Source organism: Ambystoma mexicanum, chromosome 2q (genome assembly GCF_040938575.1).
Source record: "Ambystoma mexicanum isolate Mex_15411 chromosome 2q, UKY_AmexF1_1, whole genome shotgun sequence".
NCBI lineage: Eukaryota > Metazoa > Chordata > Amphibia > Caudata > Ambystomatidae > Ambystoma > Ambystoma mexicanum.
Window position 1 is genome coordinate 87545774 of NC_090924.1, and position 16215 is coordinate 87561988.

The window sequence follows — 16215 nt, forward strand, 5'->3', positions numbered from 1 at the left end:
GTAGTTCAACACGCAAGATGTCATTACTGCAGATCGAAGAAAGCTGGGGAATATTTTCCCACATTGCTAGAAGAGAGGAGTGGTCTAAGAATGAAGTGTCCGCTTTAGGGTAGAGTTCTTCTAGCTTTACCAACATCGCAAATAAAATGTTTTCATAGGGTTCGCAATATCCCTTACAGATTCCAGATGGCTGATCCATAAGAACCATAGGGTGTAGATTAAATGGAAAAATAGCCGCAGATGATGCATTAGATGGAGAAACTATCGTTGGATGGAAAGTGACTGTGGGCCTCATTACACGGTAGGCGGTAAGGGTTTACCGGTACCGTTATTTTACCGGTACTGGTAAATCCTTACCGTCTTAATACGAGGTCCCTTTGTGGGTTGGGGATTTTAACGCCTGCTTTTTGCAGGCGTTAAAAACCAACCCGCAAAGGGACCCAGGGAGCTAATTACAGTACCGCAATTTGCAGTGCCGTAATTAGCGCCTTCCCCATTCCCGTTATGCCCTATGGGGCAAAAATGGGAATGGGGAAGGGCAATGGTGGAAGGGGGAATTACCGCCCCTCCAACCTTGGAATAAGGCGCTAATTCCCCTTTCCACCAAGGCGGGGCCAGTATTTTACCGGCATGAACCATGGCGCTAATTGCGCCATGGTTCACCGCCTACCGTGTAATGAGGCCCTGTGTCTTTAATTGTTTAATTTGACTCGACATCCTTTTGTGTACTGTTAGGACAGTTTTTCTAAAGTCCACCTAAGGGCTTAGTAAAACCATTCAACTGAGACAGTACAATACTCCACTCTTAGTATAAGGCTGTACCACCGGAGTTCAAGGTAGCGTAGACAGCAGCCAGGCTGATCTCAGGCGGGAAGAGGGCTGTAGAATCAGTACAAATAAACTGTATTATACATATGGTCCAAATAAACACGTGCACACTATGTATTGTAAAAAATACAGGGTTGATTTTATATACAAGCAGACCAAGAGGTTCTTGGGTAAGCAAGTACTATCATAAAGCATATAAACACATTATAAAAACACAACACTATGCTTTAAATAAACAGATCAAAGCACAGACCTTATTTAGAACACCTAACAGTATTTCTAAGGGGTAAGCTCATAGATTACTTTCTGATTACTTTCAGTAATACAAGGGTAGTAGACCCTGTCCGTTTTGCAGTGACACTCAACAATGAAATCACAGTCCACCAACTTGCAAATATACTTTTAGGAATAATGGAACACAGATTCAAGGAACAGTATATACCTCTACTACATTTGTGATAAACACAGTTCTACTAGGCCGGTAAGACCTTTTCTGGTGTAATATACAATTACAGCTGCTTTTCAGCTCAGTGGAACATGGTCGAAGATAAGAAAGAACACGTTTCACTAATTTTGGATGCCCCAGGCAGACAAAGGTCAGCTATACCTAAAGGAACACTTTTCAGGAATGGCACACAGCTATTGTAGGCAGGTAAGACCTAATGTTGTAACATTCTATTGCAGTTGCTTTTTAGGATCAGTGGAATACAGATTGAGATAAGCAATAACTCTAACTTGTTTTAGGATGGCACACAGCGAACTCAAAGTAAGTGAAACCTATATACTTTTTGAAAGAGCTTTCAGCAACTTAAGATGTTAGTATAACCTTAGGCAGACTTATTCTGGACAACCTAACAGCAAGTCAGGGGAAGCAAGATCCAATTGGGGGGAAACATACATCTATCCTTACAGGAATAGTAAAGTGAAGCCAACAGTATTACTTTTGGGGAAGGGGCACAACAAATTCACAGGCGAGTGATTTAACTTTAACCTTATATATACTTTTAAGAATAGTGCAACACACATTCAAGGTAAGTAAAAAAAAATTGTACACAGAGTTATAGTTAGCAACTAGCTTCTTTTACAATTAACTTTTGTACACTTGTTATTCTTGTCTAGGCTGTTAGGACAGTTTTTCTGAAGTCTAACTAAGGGCTTAGTAAAACCATTCAACTGAGGCAGTACAAGACTCCATTCTTAGTATAAGGCTGTACCACCTGAGTTCATGATAGCGTAAGCAGAGCAGCCAGGCTTATCTTAGAAGGGAGAGAGGGCTGTAGAATCAGTACAAGCGAAACTGTAACACACATGATCCAAAGAAACACTGAAACACTATGTATGTAAAAATAAAGGATGTATTTAGATACAGATAGGCCCAGATAAATCTAGGGTTAAGTAAGTACTAAAACATTATATGAAATCGCAGTATAAAAATTCAACACTATACTTGAAAGTACACAGACCCAAGTATAGACCTTATTTGAAAATACCTAACAGTAGTTCTAGGGAAGTCAAAACCTTTTCATACACATTCAGTATAGGCCAAGCCCATTCCTGGGGAGTAAAAAACAATGGTTACTTTTTACAATTACATTCAGTAATGCAAGGGCAGTAGACACTTCCAGTTGTATAATGATTCTCAGTACAAATCACTCACTCAGTCAACTGGACAATATACTTTTGGTGACTAGTGGAACACTTATTCTAGGTGCAGTAAAAACCTACAACTACTTTTGTCACAACACATTTATACTAGGTGAGTAAAACCAAATAATGTAATATTTGTGTATATATATATATATATATATATACACACAGGTGCTTTTGAAATCGGGCAACCCCAGATTGAGGTAAGCAGTAACTCTTGTAACTTATTTTTGGATGGCACACAGCTAACACAAGGGAAGTAAAACCCACATACTTTTTTAACCTCACAATGAAGGGCAAAGTAAAACCCAATGTCACACTTTACTGAATGACTCAAAGTTATTCTAGGTAGGCAACAACCTAATACAGACTTATTCTGGACACGCTAGCAGCAAGTCAGGGGAAACAAGACCCAGTTGGGAGACACTCCTACAATTATCCTCAAAGGACTAATCTGGTGATACCAACACTTTGCTTTTGGGAAGAGGCACAACCTAATCACAGGAGAGTAAAATACATTCACATCTAATTTCTATTTAGACTGGCAAAACAGTTGCTAAAGAAGAAAAGATGTTAACCATACTTTTAGGAATAGTGCATCACACATTCAAGATCAGTAAGAACTTTTGTAACCGAGAATTAAAGTTACCAACCAACTCTTTACAAGTAAGTCACTTTGAAACACTTGTTTTCTTTTCTAGGCAGAAGTCCCAATCCCTTGAAAGTCTTTCCCTTATTCTTGTAGCATGAGTAGAAGGGGGTTCACTAGGACTAGTGACCAACAGGCAGTGTCAGAATAGGTTCTTTAGTAGCAAAAGTCAGAGTTCCTTAGGAAAACTAGGCAAACAGGTGAGTACTTTACTTCCAGGGTTAGAAGAGGGTCCAGGGGCTTCACAGAAGACACCCCAGCAGGATTCTAGCAGTGGGACTGGGTGCACTGGATGATAGGTATCCCCATCACATAAAACAACCCACAGCTACACAGAAATCCTAACAGGCTTAATGTAAGTACATACCCCAAGCCAACACAGTACCTCAGCAATGAAGAAGATTTTCAGCAGGAGAACTTCGGGGTCTGCAGCCAAATACCCGGTCAGTGGATTCCTTGTCGTGGAGACTGACAAGACCTCAGAAGGGACTTTGCAGCAGGGATCGATGAAGAAGCGTCTAGGTAAGGTTTCCCTGGTGGCTGAATGCGGTTCTGGCGTCTTTTCAAGGAGCACAGAAGACAGAAAATCGATGTTGAATTCTCGTAGTTTTAAAGGTCCAGCACTCTGGTGAGGGGACTTTTTGGACTCGATTCGTGTCTCTGGAGATCCACCAGGATACCCACGAAGTTTCAGCGAGATTTGGAATTCGGAAGACTGTTCACCGTACAATGGCTTGAGGTCCCAGGGTATTGGGGTATTGCAACAACGCAAGGTTGCAGCAATGCGTGGGATGGCTCAAAATGCAGGTCTTCCGAGTCTGGTGAGTCTCACTAGACTCTTGGTCGGGGTTGTCGTTTTCAGAGGCCCCAGGTCGATTGGAAGGAAGGGCTACCGCAGGCTGCGGATACACAGAAGGCTCTCTGGTCGCTGGAAATCGTCTCAGCCGCTTTTCCTTCATCTTCCTCTTGAGTTTAAGTTCCAGTGGTCGACATGTCTTCAGCTTCCAGGTTCGCAGTATTTATCAGGAATTATAACACAACCTCTGCATTCTCTCCCTGCATTTTACAAGAAGGGGCGGTCAGGTTGTCCAATCAGGACAGCCAGCCCCCCACTGGGATTTGTCCCCATTCAAGCAAGACGTAAGACAAAGGGCTGGCGAGTTTTGGACTCCTCCCTCACTTCTTGCTCTCACAGACAGCCTGTCCAGGGGACTCCCGCCGAAGACAAAAATCACAAAGGAATTTCCCGCCCTGGATGTCAGGGGAAGGAACAAGAAACAAAAAGAAACACTAAAATTGCAAAAAAAAAGAAGACAGAGGCCACATTGGTAAAAATGGACACCCTTAGGTCCCTTTACTGCAGCTGTGAACACAGCCCGCAGTAAAGGTGCACCAAATTAATACTAGGATTAACTGCCACCAGCCATTGAAGGTAAGCTTGTCACCGTAACAGAATTGTTATAGTTTTAATGTGAATGGGGATACATTGCATCTCCCCAGTACACCACATAAGGTGGGGTGTGCTGGTTTCACTTAACAAAATGTAAAAGGGATCCAAAGATCCTTTCTACCCTTGGGATCTATAGTTCACTCAAGGTTAGCACAAGAAAGTTAAAAGGGGAGCCTCTAGGGCAACCCAGCAACAACAGGCACTTATTGCCAATAAGTTGTTAAAGAGGATAACTTTAAAAAGACACTATGGAGAGTCTTAAAAATTACACCCATAAAAAGAGTTAAAGATTATGGGAGTGTGGAAAAAGGTTCCCACTCATTGAGGTATTAAGGAAAAATATCCCTCTAATGGAGCAAAAAGTTCTGGGGTTGACCCAGGTCAGGAAGATTTACCAGTTCTGTGCAAATATAACCTAACAAAGGCAGAACCCTTTTTTTATCCAGTCCTTCCCTTATTCCATAGCATGAGTTCACTCAGAGGCAGTAGAGGGACCCTAGTGGTCTAGGTGCCAGCTATAGGCAGGGTGAGATAGGGTTCAGTTGCACGCAAAGTCAGAGTTACAGAGGAAGACTGTTTAACTTTAAAGTTAGTTGAGGGTCCAGGGACTTCAGAGAAGACACCCTAGGAGGATTCCGCAGTGGGTCTAGGTGAACTTGATAAGTGGCCTCCCAATCACAGAAAACACCCCAAAGCTATACAGAAATCACAAAGGCTTAAAGTAGGTAGAATACCCCAGCCAACAAAGTACCCCAGCTTAGAAGAAGAGTTGCAGCAGGAAGATTTCAGGATATGCAGTAAAAAACCTGGCCGATGGATTCCTTTGTCAAGAAGACAGGACTTTGGAAGGATATTTGCAGCAGGGATCACAGGAGAAGGATCCAGGCAAGTGTTTCCTCGTGGCCAGATTCGGCTCTGGATTTGGATTTGGCACCTTTTCAGGAGCTCCGAAGAAGACAGTATATTGCCAGGCAGATTCTAGTCATTTGTGAGGTCCAGCACTCTGATGAGGGGACTTTTCGTACTGGAATCATGCCACTAAGTTTCAGCAGAATTCTGAAGACTGCACCACACAATGGCTCGAGGTCCCAGGGTATTGCTGCCCCGCAAGGTCACAGCACGACGTGGGATGGCTCAAAATGCAGGTCTTCTGTAGTCTAGTGGGTCTCACCAGGCTCTCGGTCAGGGTTGTTGTTTTCGGAGTCCCCAGGTCGATTGGAAGGAAGGGCTACAGCAGGTTCCGGTTACACAACAAAATAGTCTGAGCTGCGGTTTCTTCATCTTCCTCTTTGGTTTTGGTTCCAGTAGTTGACTACCTCTTCAGCTTCCAGGATTGGACATTTATGCAGGAACCCAGCCAATTAAACAACCGTGCAACAGGCAGCCAGGCTTCCTGTTGGAACTGGATTCTCGCAGTAGGCTGGAAGAAAAAGAGATGCAGAGTTTTGGACTTCTCCCTCGCTTCCTGCCTTCACAGACACTCTGGAGCCTGTGCGGGGAAACCAGGGATTCCCACCGAAGATAAAGTTAACACAAAGGAGTTTCCCGCCCTGGATGTTAGGAGATGGAACAAGAAAGGATATGAAATGCTAAAATGGCAAAATAAGAAGACAGAAGTCCTTTTGGTAAAATGGAGGCCTTTATCGGGACTGTGCAAACAGCCCCCAATAAAGGTGCACCGAATTAATAAAAAGGTTCACTGCCTCCAGCCATTAAAGGTAATGTTGTCCTTGTAACATGAATGTTACATTTAAAATGAGAAAGAAGATACTCAGTATCTCCCAGCACTCCACATAAGGTGGGGGGTGCTGGTCTCACTTAATAAAATGTAAAAGGGATCCAAAGATTCTTTCTACCCTTGGGATCAGTAGTTCTCACAAGGTTAGCCAGAGAAAGTTGAAAGGGGATGCCCTAGTGCAACCCAGCAACAATAGGCACTTATTGCCAAACAGTTGTCAAAGAGGATAACGTTTAAAGACACTAAGGGGAGTCTTAAAAATGACACTCATAAAAAGAGTAAAAGATTCAGTGGGTGTGGAAAAAGGTTCCCACTCACAGAGGTATAAGGAAAAATAATCTACCAGTACAAGCAAAAAGTTCTGAGGTTGACACAGGTAGGGGAGTAGGTGAGGACACTTTATGTTTGGAATGATTCAGAATAGTGCGTGTGGTGGTCATATTCGAAAAAGCTGCACGTTTATCAGTTTGCCAAGGTTTACAAACTAATTGGGGTTTCTGAAATTTGTTCCGCACAATGGGCGGTGGGAGTAATAGGGAGTATTAATACAGAGTAATAATAAAATGAATAGAGAGTAATAATAATTCAATCATGGACAGCTCATTGCACAGTGTCTCAATAACCTCTTCTTCTGTAGCGGCCAAGAACCCTGTAAAGAATCCTGCGGCAAATCCTGTTTCGCAGGATTCCACAATATGAACAGAACCATTGGGCTGGTTTATATCATTAGATGCTTCTGGTTTCTTTGCCACCTCATCATCAATCTTCTGGATATTACAACTTTGACTACAATCAAGTAGAACGTCTATAACCAACTTAATCCTTTTACTGGCTTCTCTCCAGTGGCAGAGCCAGAAGGGGGATGCTAGCCCCCCCTGGTTCCAGCATGTTGACCAGTGAGCCCCCCCCCTTGGCTCCTGTTGGGCTGTGCGAGTACCATTAGCCATTCATTTCAATGCAGTAGCGGTGTGTGAGCATGCACGCTGTCGTCTATGGTGCTGCGCCGAGCGCAAGCTCAGCACACACACCCTTGGTTGCACCTTGCTGGCCTTGGGCGGCGGTGCAACCCTTTAAGCAACTCTACAATAGGTTTCTGGTGTCCCCCATCCCCTTTGCCTTTCCTGCCAGTCAGCCTGAATGATGATGATCCCATCCTTTTCACTTTACTGCTCTGACACAGTAGTTTGTCCAGGAGAAGGTATTTAAACCTTAAGAGAAATCCAAAGGACTTCTCTGTGAAACTGCACTGAAGGTGCTGTGTGTCACAATACAAAAAGGTGATGCCTATGGAGTTTGTCAGACTCCAAAACCAAAAGAAACGTGTCCAAATCAGAACAAAATACATGAGAGAGTGAGAAAAAGGGCTTGCTCTGTCCAGGATTAAAATTAAAAGTCCTAGAGTCGAGCAAAAGAGCTGGGGGTCTCTAAGGTTGAAGGGAATTAACACAGAAATAATAAATTACTCACGTAGTGACTAACATACTCTTAGTCCTTAGTCCCCTTTCCTCCATACAGCATGGGCATCCCTCGCGAGGGATGGGAGACAGAACCTTCTTCACCAGAAAAAACCTTCTTCCCCTTTAAATTTAGAGGGGCGCAGGGCCCTGGCAGCATGCGCTGCCTTGACTCCGCCCTCCGGCGCCACACCTCAGTCCCCATAGACGCGTCGACAATAGATTCAAAATTGCCAAATGACACCAGTTTTATTAAGGGGGAGGTTGGTGGGACGTATGGAGGAAAGGGGACTAAGACTAACTTATAATTACTCTCAAGTCCCATCCCCTTTCCGCCATAGTGCATGGGTGATTACAACTGAATGTAGACCCAGGGTGGAGAAGAGACCCTTCTTAAGCAAACAGGTTCCTAAGAAACACCTGTCTGAAAGCATATGACTTGCCAGGGGACATGCCACTGGAAAGCAATGGCAGTTGCCTGGGCTCTGACCGCGTGGGCATGCATGCTGGCCAGGGGGTGGGGCAAATGCTGTCCCTCATATGGCCGAGACCATCTACCAGGCTATGGAGGCCTTGGACCCCCGATACCCCAGTCTTGATCCTACAAAGGTGATGAATAGAGCGTCCAACTTGCGGAAGCTCTTCGTCCTGTCCAAGTAGAATTTCAGTGCACGCCTGACGTCGAGGTAGTGCAGCACTCTCTGTGCCTCGTCTTTGGGCTCAGCAAAAAACGTGGGCAGCACAATTTCCTCATTCAGATGGAATGCGGAAGGCACCTTAGGAAGGAACGCTGGGTGCGTCCGCAGGACAACCTTGTCCTTGTGAAACGTAGTGTATGGCTCCGAGGTGACCAGTGCTTGAATTTTGCTGATTCTGCGAGCCGCGACTACAAAGGCTGTCTTAATGGTGACCAGCCTGATGTCTGCGGACGCCATTGGTTGAAATGGTTTGTGCACAATGGCACCCAAGACTATGTTGAGGTCCCACACGGTGTGTGGCTTCTTGATGGGTGGGTAGAGCCTAGCGAGACCCATCAAATGTTTCTTGACAATCGGGTTGGAGGAGGAAAAGCACTCCTCCTCAGAGTTTCTGTAAGCCCCAATGGTGTCCACCTGCCCGCCTGAATGGGCGAGATGCGCTGCAAAAGAGAGCATGTCGTCCAGGGAACATGCCAGAGGGTTAATACCCTTAGTGTCTGCCCAGTGGAAGAACCTGGTCCACTTGCTCTTATACTGAGCCCTGGTAGATTTGCTCCTGGCGCCCTGTATGATCTCTAGATTAGCTTTAGAGAGGCTGAGATGTCCTAGCGCGACTTATTCAGGAAACACGCTGCGATGGCTAATTTCTCTGGTGCGGGGTGGATGACCCTGCCCCCTGCTGTTCCAGAAGATGTGCCATGCCCGTCGGCAGGCGAATGGGACGCCTCTCCGAGAGGCTGAGCAGCTCCGAAAGCCATGGCCTGGCTGGCCACCATGTAGCTATTAGGATGATGCTGAGGAGCCGAGACTCCTTGATCTTGCTTATCACCCAGTGAATCAGGGGAGTGGGTGGAAAGGCGTATGCTGTCATTCCGTCCCACCTGATCTGAAAGGCATCGCTCGGGGAGCCCGGGCCCTGCCCCTGCCAGGAGGCGAACAGTTGGCACTTCTTTGCCTCCCGGGGCATCAAGAGGTCCACCTGGGGGTGGCCCCATTTGTGAAAGATCTCCTGCAGCATTAGGTCATTCAACTGCCACTCGTAGTTGTCCGCTCCCAGTCTGCTTAGCCTGTCTGCCACCAGGTTGGATTCCCCCGTGGGTGGACCGCCGTGAGGAAGATGTTCTTCAGGGCCCATTCCAACATGCGGACTGCCAGCCTGCAAAGTGGGTGGGGGGGAGGGGGGGAGGATCGGGTACTTCACTGCTTGTTGATATAGAACATGCTGGTCAAGTTGTCTGTCTGAATGAGGACGACCTTGCCCTCGATGACCGGGAGAAAGGCCCTGAGCGCCAGCACGATGGCCCTCAATTACAGGCAATTGATGTGGTACTCCTGCCGGGTCCAGGTGCCATGGACATAGTGGTCGTCCAGAGTGCCCCCCTCACCCCCGGAGAGAGGAGTCTGTGGTGATGGTGACCTGTGGTGTAGGTTGCCGGAAAGGCTTGCCCGTCCTCAGGTTGCAGTCCCCGGACCACCATGGGTGAAGTGATAGAGGAACTGACTGATGGCCCCGTTCCTGGTTCAGGATGCTGCGAAGTGCATCTGTATGCTTCTCATCCTGAGTCTCGTGTGGGGGATGGCCAATAGGACTGCTGCCATGAGACCCAGTAGGTGTTGGTACCACAAGGCTGAGGTCACTTCTCCGCTATGGAAGCGCGCCATGGCTCTCTTGAGTGCCGAGATCTTGTCCTCCGTGGGAAAAACGTTCTCGGAGCACGTGTCCCAAATGAGGCCCAAGAAGGTCAGTGTCTGCGTGGGCTGAAGCTGTGACTTCTTGATGTTGAGTGAAAAACCCAGCTTGTGCAGTGTGTTCATAAGAGTGTGGGAGGTATGGTCCACTGCTTCCGGAGATGTAGCCCTGACGAGCCAGTCGTCGAGGTACGGGTAAATGTGGTGGCCTTGCGACCTGAGGAGGGCCGCCACCGTGTTCATCAGCCTGGTAAAGACCCTTGGGGCCAAGTTGAGGCCGAAAGGGAGCACCTTGTATTGGAAATGGAAGCCATGATCCTGAATCGTAGAAAGGAACGATGAGGCTGCCAGATCGGGACGTGTAGGTATGCGTCCTTCAGATCCATGGAGCACATCCAGTCTCCCTTGCACAATGTCTCCGCTATCAAAACTGGCGTAACCATCTTGAACTTTTGTAGAGGTAGGGAGAGGTTGATTGTGGAAAGGTCCAGCACAACTCTCAGGCCCGCCCGGTTCTTTTTCTGAATGGCAAAAATCCTGGAGTAAAAGCCCAAGCCTCGTTGGGAGGCTGGGACTTCCTCCACTGCCTGGCACTCGACAAGCGTCCAGCTCTCCGCCAAAAGAGTTGCTGTACCAACCTGTGGGAGTGGAGGGGAGGAGGGAGGAGAGGCTGGGATAGGGAGGCGGTACCCCGTGGAGACTACAGAGAGGATCCAGGGGTCCGCAAACTTCTGGCACCAGAAATGTGCATGGAGAGCAAGCCTGCCCCGCACTGGAGACATATGGACCCGGAGGGGTGTGTCATGCCTTCTTTCCCTCTGAGGCTGCTGCGGAGGAGGGGGGATTGGAAGAAGCCCTTACTCCCCCTCCCCCATTTTGTTGTTTGCACCGATGCTCGGACAGCGAACGGTCAGGCTGCCTGGACCTCCGCTCTTGGAGGCCGCAGAAACCTCTGTATGTATACCCCTTCACAGAGCATTGCTGTGACTGGGTTTACGGTTTGGGCATGGTCTTTGTAAGAATGGATAAAGACTTGCCTGTTTGAGAGCTGTTTTTCTTTTTATCCAGGTCCTCATCCGTTGTGGAGTGGAAGAGGTCACCCCCTTCGAAATGAAGATCCAGTATGTGTTCCTGGACATCTGGGTTGAATTTTGTAGCACGGAGACAGGCCGTTCTTCTCATATCTGTGGCAATATAGATAGCACGGCCAGAGGTGTCAATGTGGGCCACGGAGGACTCCATGATGTCCTGCGCCACGATATTGGCCTCCGCCAATCCCGCCTTGAATCGTGATTGGCTCTGTGCCGGAAGCTCTGGGAGGAAATCCGCAATTTCCCACCAGAGCCTCTGGTTAACGACTGCCAGCATGGCATCCACGTTGGCTTGACGCAGGTGCAAGGACGCGTTGGAATACAGCTTCTTCCTGTACGCCTCCAAGATATTATCCTCCTTGACTAGCAGCACGACTGAGGACGACTGAGGCTTGGAGTACAGTGATGCCGCAGCGATCACAGAGGAGTGTTGCTGAGGATGGGCGGATAGCAAGAGTGTATCCCCCTCATCTGCCTGTACTTGGCATCCAGGCGTTTATTCATTGGAAGGGACAAGTGGGGCTTGAGCCAACCCTTCTTGGCCAAGGCAACGGGACGTAGCGTGAGGACTTCTGCAAGGACCCCCTCTGCTGGTTGCTCAGGCTCGGTCTGACGAAGGCCCAAGTACTCTGCCAGTCATTAGTGGAAGGCTTTGGCTGAAGACGGCGTGTCAGGGTCCTCCACTTCATCTGTGTCCACCTGCGGATCCGGAGGGTCCTGCACCGGAGAGGGAGTGCTAGGAGCTGTGGTACAGGGACCGTAGGCTGGAGCGGAACCGTCTGCACAATCGGCTGGGGGCCCGTAGCGGGCTGAGGCTGAACAGGGACCGGAGGAGCCTGTACTGTGGCCTGCAGCACCGGCGGGACAATTGGAGGGAGCAAGTCCCGGATGGCATCCCTTAGGATGACCCCCATCTATGGAGATTTAAAGAGCCAGAGGAACCTTTCAAAGAACCTGTCCTCACGGGCTGGATTGGTGGTAGGCGATATTGACGGGGTAGCGGGCGGCTGCTGGAGCCGTTGCCTGCCCTGCCCATACGGACGCAGCAGGAACCTGCCTTGCGCAAAGGAAGGATAAGATGTAGGTCACATACCTGGTTGACACCAGTCCCACCTCGACACACGGTCCTCCGCCTGCCTTCCCTGGAGGGGCGTTGGCCAGATGTCTGGATTTTCTGGCACGGCGGCCATCTTGTCGAGCTGCCTTCCACGTGCCTGCGTCGAGTTGCTCGGCTCACTGGGCCCCGCACAGGACTCTTGAGTGTGGATCATGGGGCCTACCCTGTTCCTCAGGCCTAGGCCCGGTAGGCATAACGCCCTTTGCGGATCTGCCGGTAGATCAAAGCTTCAAAGCTTTCAAAAGTGTGGAGTAAAATGTGCCAACCCCAAAACCTTACCTGGATCCCTGTAGAGCTCTCGCTTGGTTAAATCAACATGTGTTTTATTGGCTGGTTTTATACGGTCTGCCATGGTCTCCAATTTATTTTGGGGGTGCCTTGTGGCCCGTGTCTTTTGGTATTCGGCACACGCCTTGTGCGAAATGCATAGTGAGTTGAGCTTGCCCAGCTGCTCCACTGGAAGCGAGTGGGTTCTGCAGTTTTTTCTGTTTGCATTTGCCTGGTATTCTGATTGCACTTGAATTCTGTTCACTTTCTGCAGGGCAGACTTAAGAGGCCAGAAGAAGGATGCACTGTCCAGGGTCAGAGTTGATGGGGTTCTCTGGAAGGTGCAGATGGAAGAAAGTGTGTTCGTGGTCATTGTGTGTATTGGGGAGCCAGTGACAAGGTTTGTGGCTTTGATTTTCTCCAGCCAAAGGAAGTTCAAGTCACGGGATTCTCCATTGAAAAAAGGATGTTGTTAAAGTGAAAGGTTTAAGCTGAGTGGCACACTGCCAACAGTGTCGGAGACCAATGGGCGGGCATGGATGGCCGGCAGCCCTTCCCACCCGGTGCCCAGTGCGCCCCTCAGCGTCCTGATGGCACACTATTATCTGCCCCGTGGCATCAAAAGCTGCCTCTGCCACAGATCCTCTTCACTGTTCTTCGGTGGGAGGTGGTCTTTCTGCCATATCGGTAGCCCTGTTCTCGGGCATGTCATAACATGGCACACCACACACCCTCCAACCATGTATGAGAATGGAATTGATTGCCTACACAAACCAAATGTGCATACTTTCGCATAAGCATTTTTGCACTCATGATTTAACACAGCCTCATCTTTGAGGCGACTTGCACTGGGTCAGGGTCAGGGTGCCTTTGGGAAACGATAACTCAGGTGTCAGGCAAAGTTTGCATGCAGTACCCTCTGTGACCACTATACACAACCATGACTACAGGTGTAAGCAAAACCAACCTTTGGTATAAGTCTGTACCACACAGTTTTTGGTAGCGAGCTGAGCAGCCAGGCTTATCTCAAGAGGTAATGTGGGTTTCACAGAGGTCTACAATTACAAGTATTCAGATAGACACTTACACTCATGGTTTCTTGGTAAAACACTTATTAATTTATTACACAGTCAGTTAGAAAACATTCACTAAAAGGAGGCAATGAATATCACAAAAATATCCTACAATACATCACAGTAACCGGTTCTGAAACATTTAAACTACTTTGAAGTAGGAGCAAAATGGCATTCAGAGCATTGTAAGTAGGAGCAAAAAGGCATAAGTTAATAAAACGAATAGTAGAGTTACTTTAAAACAGTGCAAATAGTTTGAGTTCACCAGAGGAGTTGGTCCAATGCAATAGGTAGGCCAAAGTCAATGGGCTACTGTCTTGTATAGGTAAAAACGGTTCTGTAGATAAACGGAAAAGTCTTTGCCACGGTTCTTGGAAGTAGTTCTCTGAAGAAAGAGTTATATCTCTGGTCACAAGATGACTAGGCCTGCAAGTTGCCAAAGTTTCACACACTTTCAAAGTGAGAGGTAAGTTCTCTCGTCGGGTTTTCAAAGTACTTTAGATTGAAGAAGATGCAGCTGAAGACTGCAATTCTGGCAGTTGCTGCAGATCTCACTGTTCCTGAGCCTCAGTCGTGGGGACAAGAGGGAGGATGTCGGGGGACTCCTGTACTGCAAAGGGACTGGTCACAAAGCTGACAAACTGGCAATTTTTTGATTCCAGTAGCTATCTTCAAGCACACAAACTGGAGTCCTACTCCCTAGCTATTCAGTTTCCTGCAGCACTCTGAGGAAAATACAACCAGCTCCGAGAATGGTATCCAGGTGGCTTACGAGTTGATTGGTCTAACCAACTCAAAGGAAGAAGTTGTCCTTGACGGGCTTCTCTGTCGAGATGAACTTGGTGATTCGGCCCTGCAGCAGGGCTTCAGCGTGCAAACCAACGGTTGAGGAGTTGCAGCAGCCGTCCTCTTCCAGCTCGTCTTTGGTTCTTTCGTTCCAGTGGTCGACTCTGCCTTCCAAGCCAAGAGACTTGCCTTTTAAACAGTTTTCTCCCATTCATTCCAGCCTAGCTGCCACTCACCCAGCAGGGTGGCTGTCCTTGCCGGACAGTCAGCAAGCCAATGACGCCAGAGTGCATTTGGGTCTCCTAGAAGACTAAGCACAGGGTGTTTCGGCCACCTCCCTCACTTCCTGCCCACCCCAGACAATCAGGTGCCAGAGGCGTTCTTCAGTCGTGAAGCTCGCCAAAGGCGTATGAACAAAGGGACCAAACCAAGTTTGGCGCTCAGAGACAAACTCTAGAAGGACCTTTCCAAAAAGAAACGGCGAAAAAAGAAGATCGGGACCTGTTTTTACAGAGGGGGTTCACACACCATCTTGAAAAATATGGTTCCCGCGATTTAACGCTACCGATGTTCGCGGTCGGGAAAAATCCTGGTAGTTCGTTGTAAAACCACTGCCACCAGCCATTTCGATAGGAAAGGGTAGCTTTTGACTTCTACGTGAGTTTCTAGACACAGGAGATACTAGGTAACCCCTCCAGCACTCTATTGTAAGATAGTGTGTGCTCGGTCTAGGAATTTTAAAAGACTAGTAAAGTCAATTTAACTTTACATTCTCTGGGAAACAGTAGTTTATCCCAGAGAAGGTATTCAAACCTTGGGACAGCCTAAAAGGCTTCCCTGTGTTACTGCACTGAGGGTGCTGTGTAACACACATGAAAAGATGATGCATATGGAGTTGTCTAAACTCCATAATCAAAGAACACAAGAGTAAAACACACATCAAAAGACATGAGAGAGTGGGAAAAAGGCTAACACTCTCTCCAGGTAAAAAAATCAAGTCGTCAAAATCCAGCAAATTTGCTGGGGGTCTCTAAGGTGAAGGGAATTAGCACATTTATGAGAATTCTCCCTAACAAGAGGCAAAGTATCTTTCAGGTGCACATCAGCTTTGCATCCCACTTGAGGCCTCACATTAGGTTTAATCTCGACAAAGGGCCATTAAATCAATCAGGAAAAAGCAAAAAGTATGACGTCTTTAGCCAGAGGTAAGTGACCATGGTCTGGAAGTGGACAGAGCTATGCACTTACAGACATCTAACTAAAACTGGAAATTGCCCAGGCTATGGCACCTAGAGACATTTCGAATGTGGGAATGAAACACACATTGCAAGAAACACAGTATAAACCACAAACAAATAAGCCAACAAAGGGGTTAATTTACTAAGTAAATATACAAAGCTGGATGATGAAAAGCAGCAGTCACAATCAAAAGAGAAGAGGCTGGAGAATAACTGATGAAAAAGGCATTGGAACTACTTACAGAAAGCAGTAAGAAAGAAGACACTGCAACATGTTTCTAGGTTTCAAAATATCCACTGTGTCCTAAGATCGCACTGTAACAATAAAGGAAACTAAAATTGGGCCAATGTGGAAGAATATCGTAGACCCATAGAACTCCTGGAAATCCAAACAAAATTCTACTCCTCATGACGTACAAACAAAAAAGATATTTTAAAAAAAGCATTCAGAGATGCTGCGAAGAGTAGGTGATTCGAATCATGATTTTAA

General features: G+C 47.4%; 1 protein-coding gene across 6 annotated transcripts in view; it reads right to left on the bottom strand.

Moving 5' to 3' along the window:
- The window catches only part of ABCA3 (ATP binding cassette subfamily A member 3), a 1774001-nt gene that overhangs the window by 955573 nt on the left and 802213 nt on the right, over nt 1–16215 (bottom strand). The gene's annotated exons all lie outside the window — the stretch shown is intronic.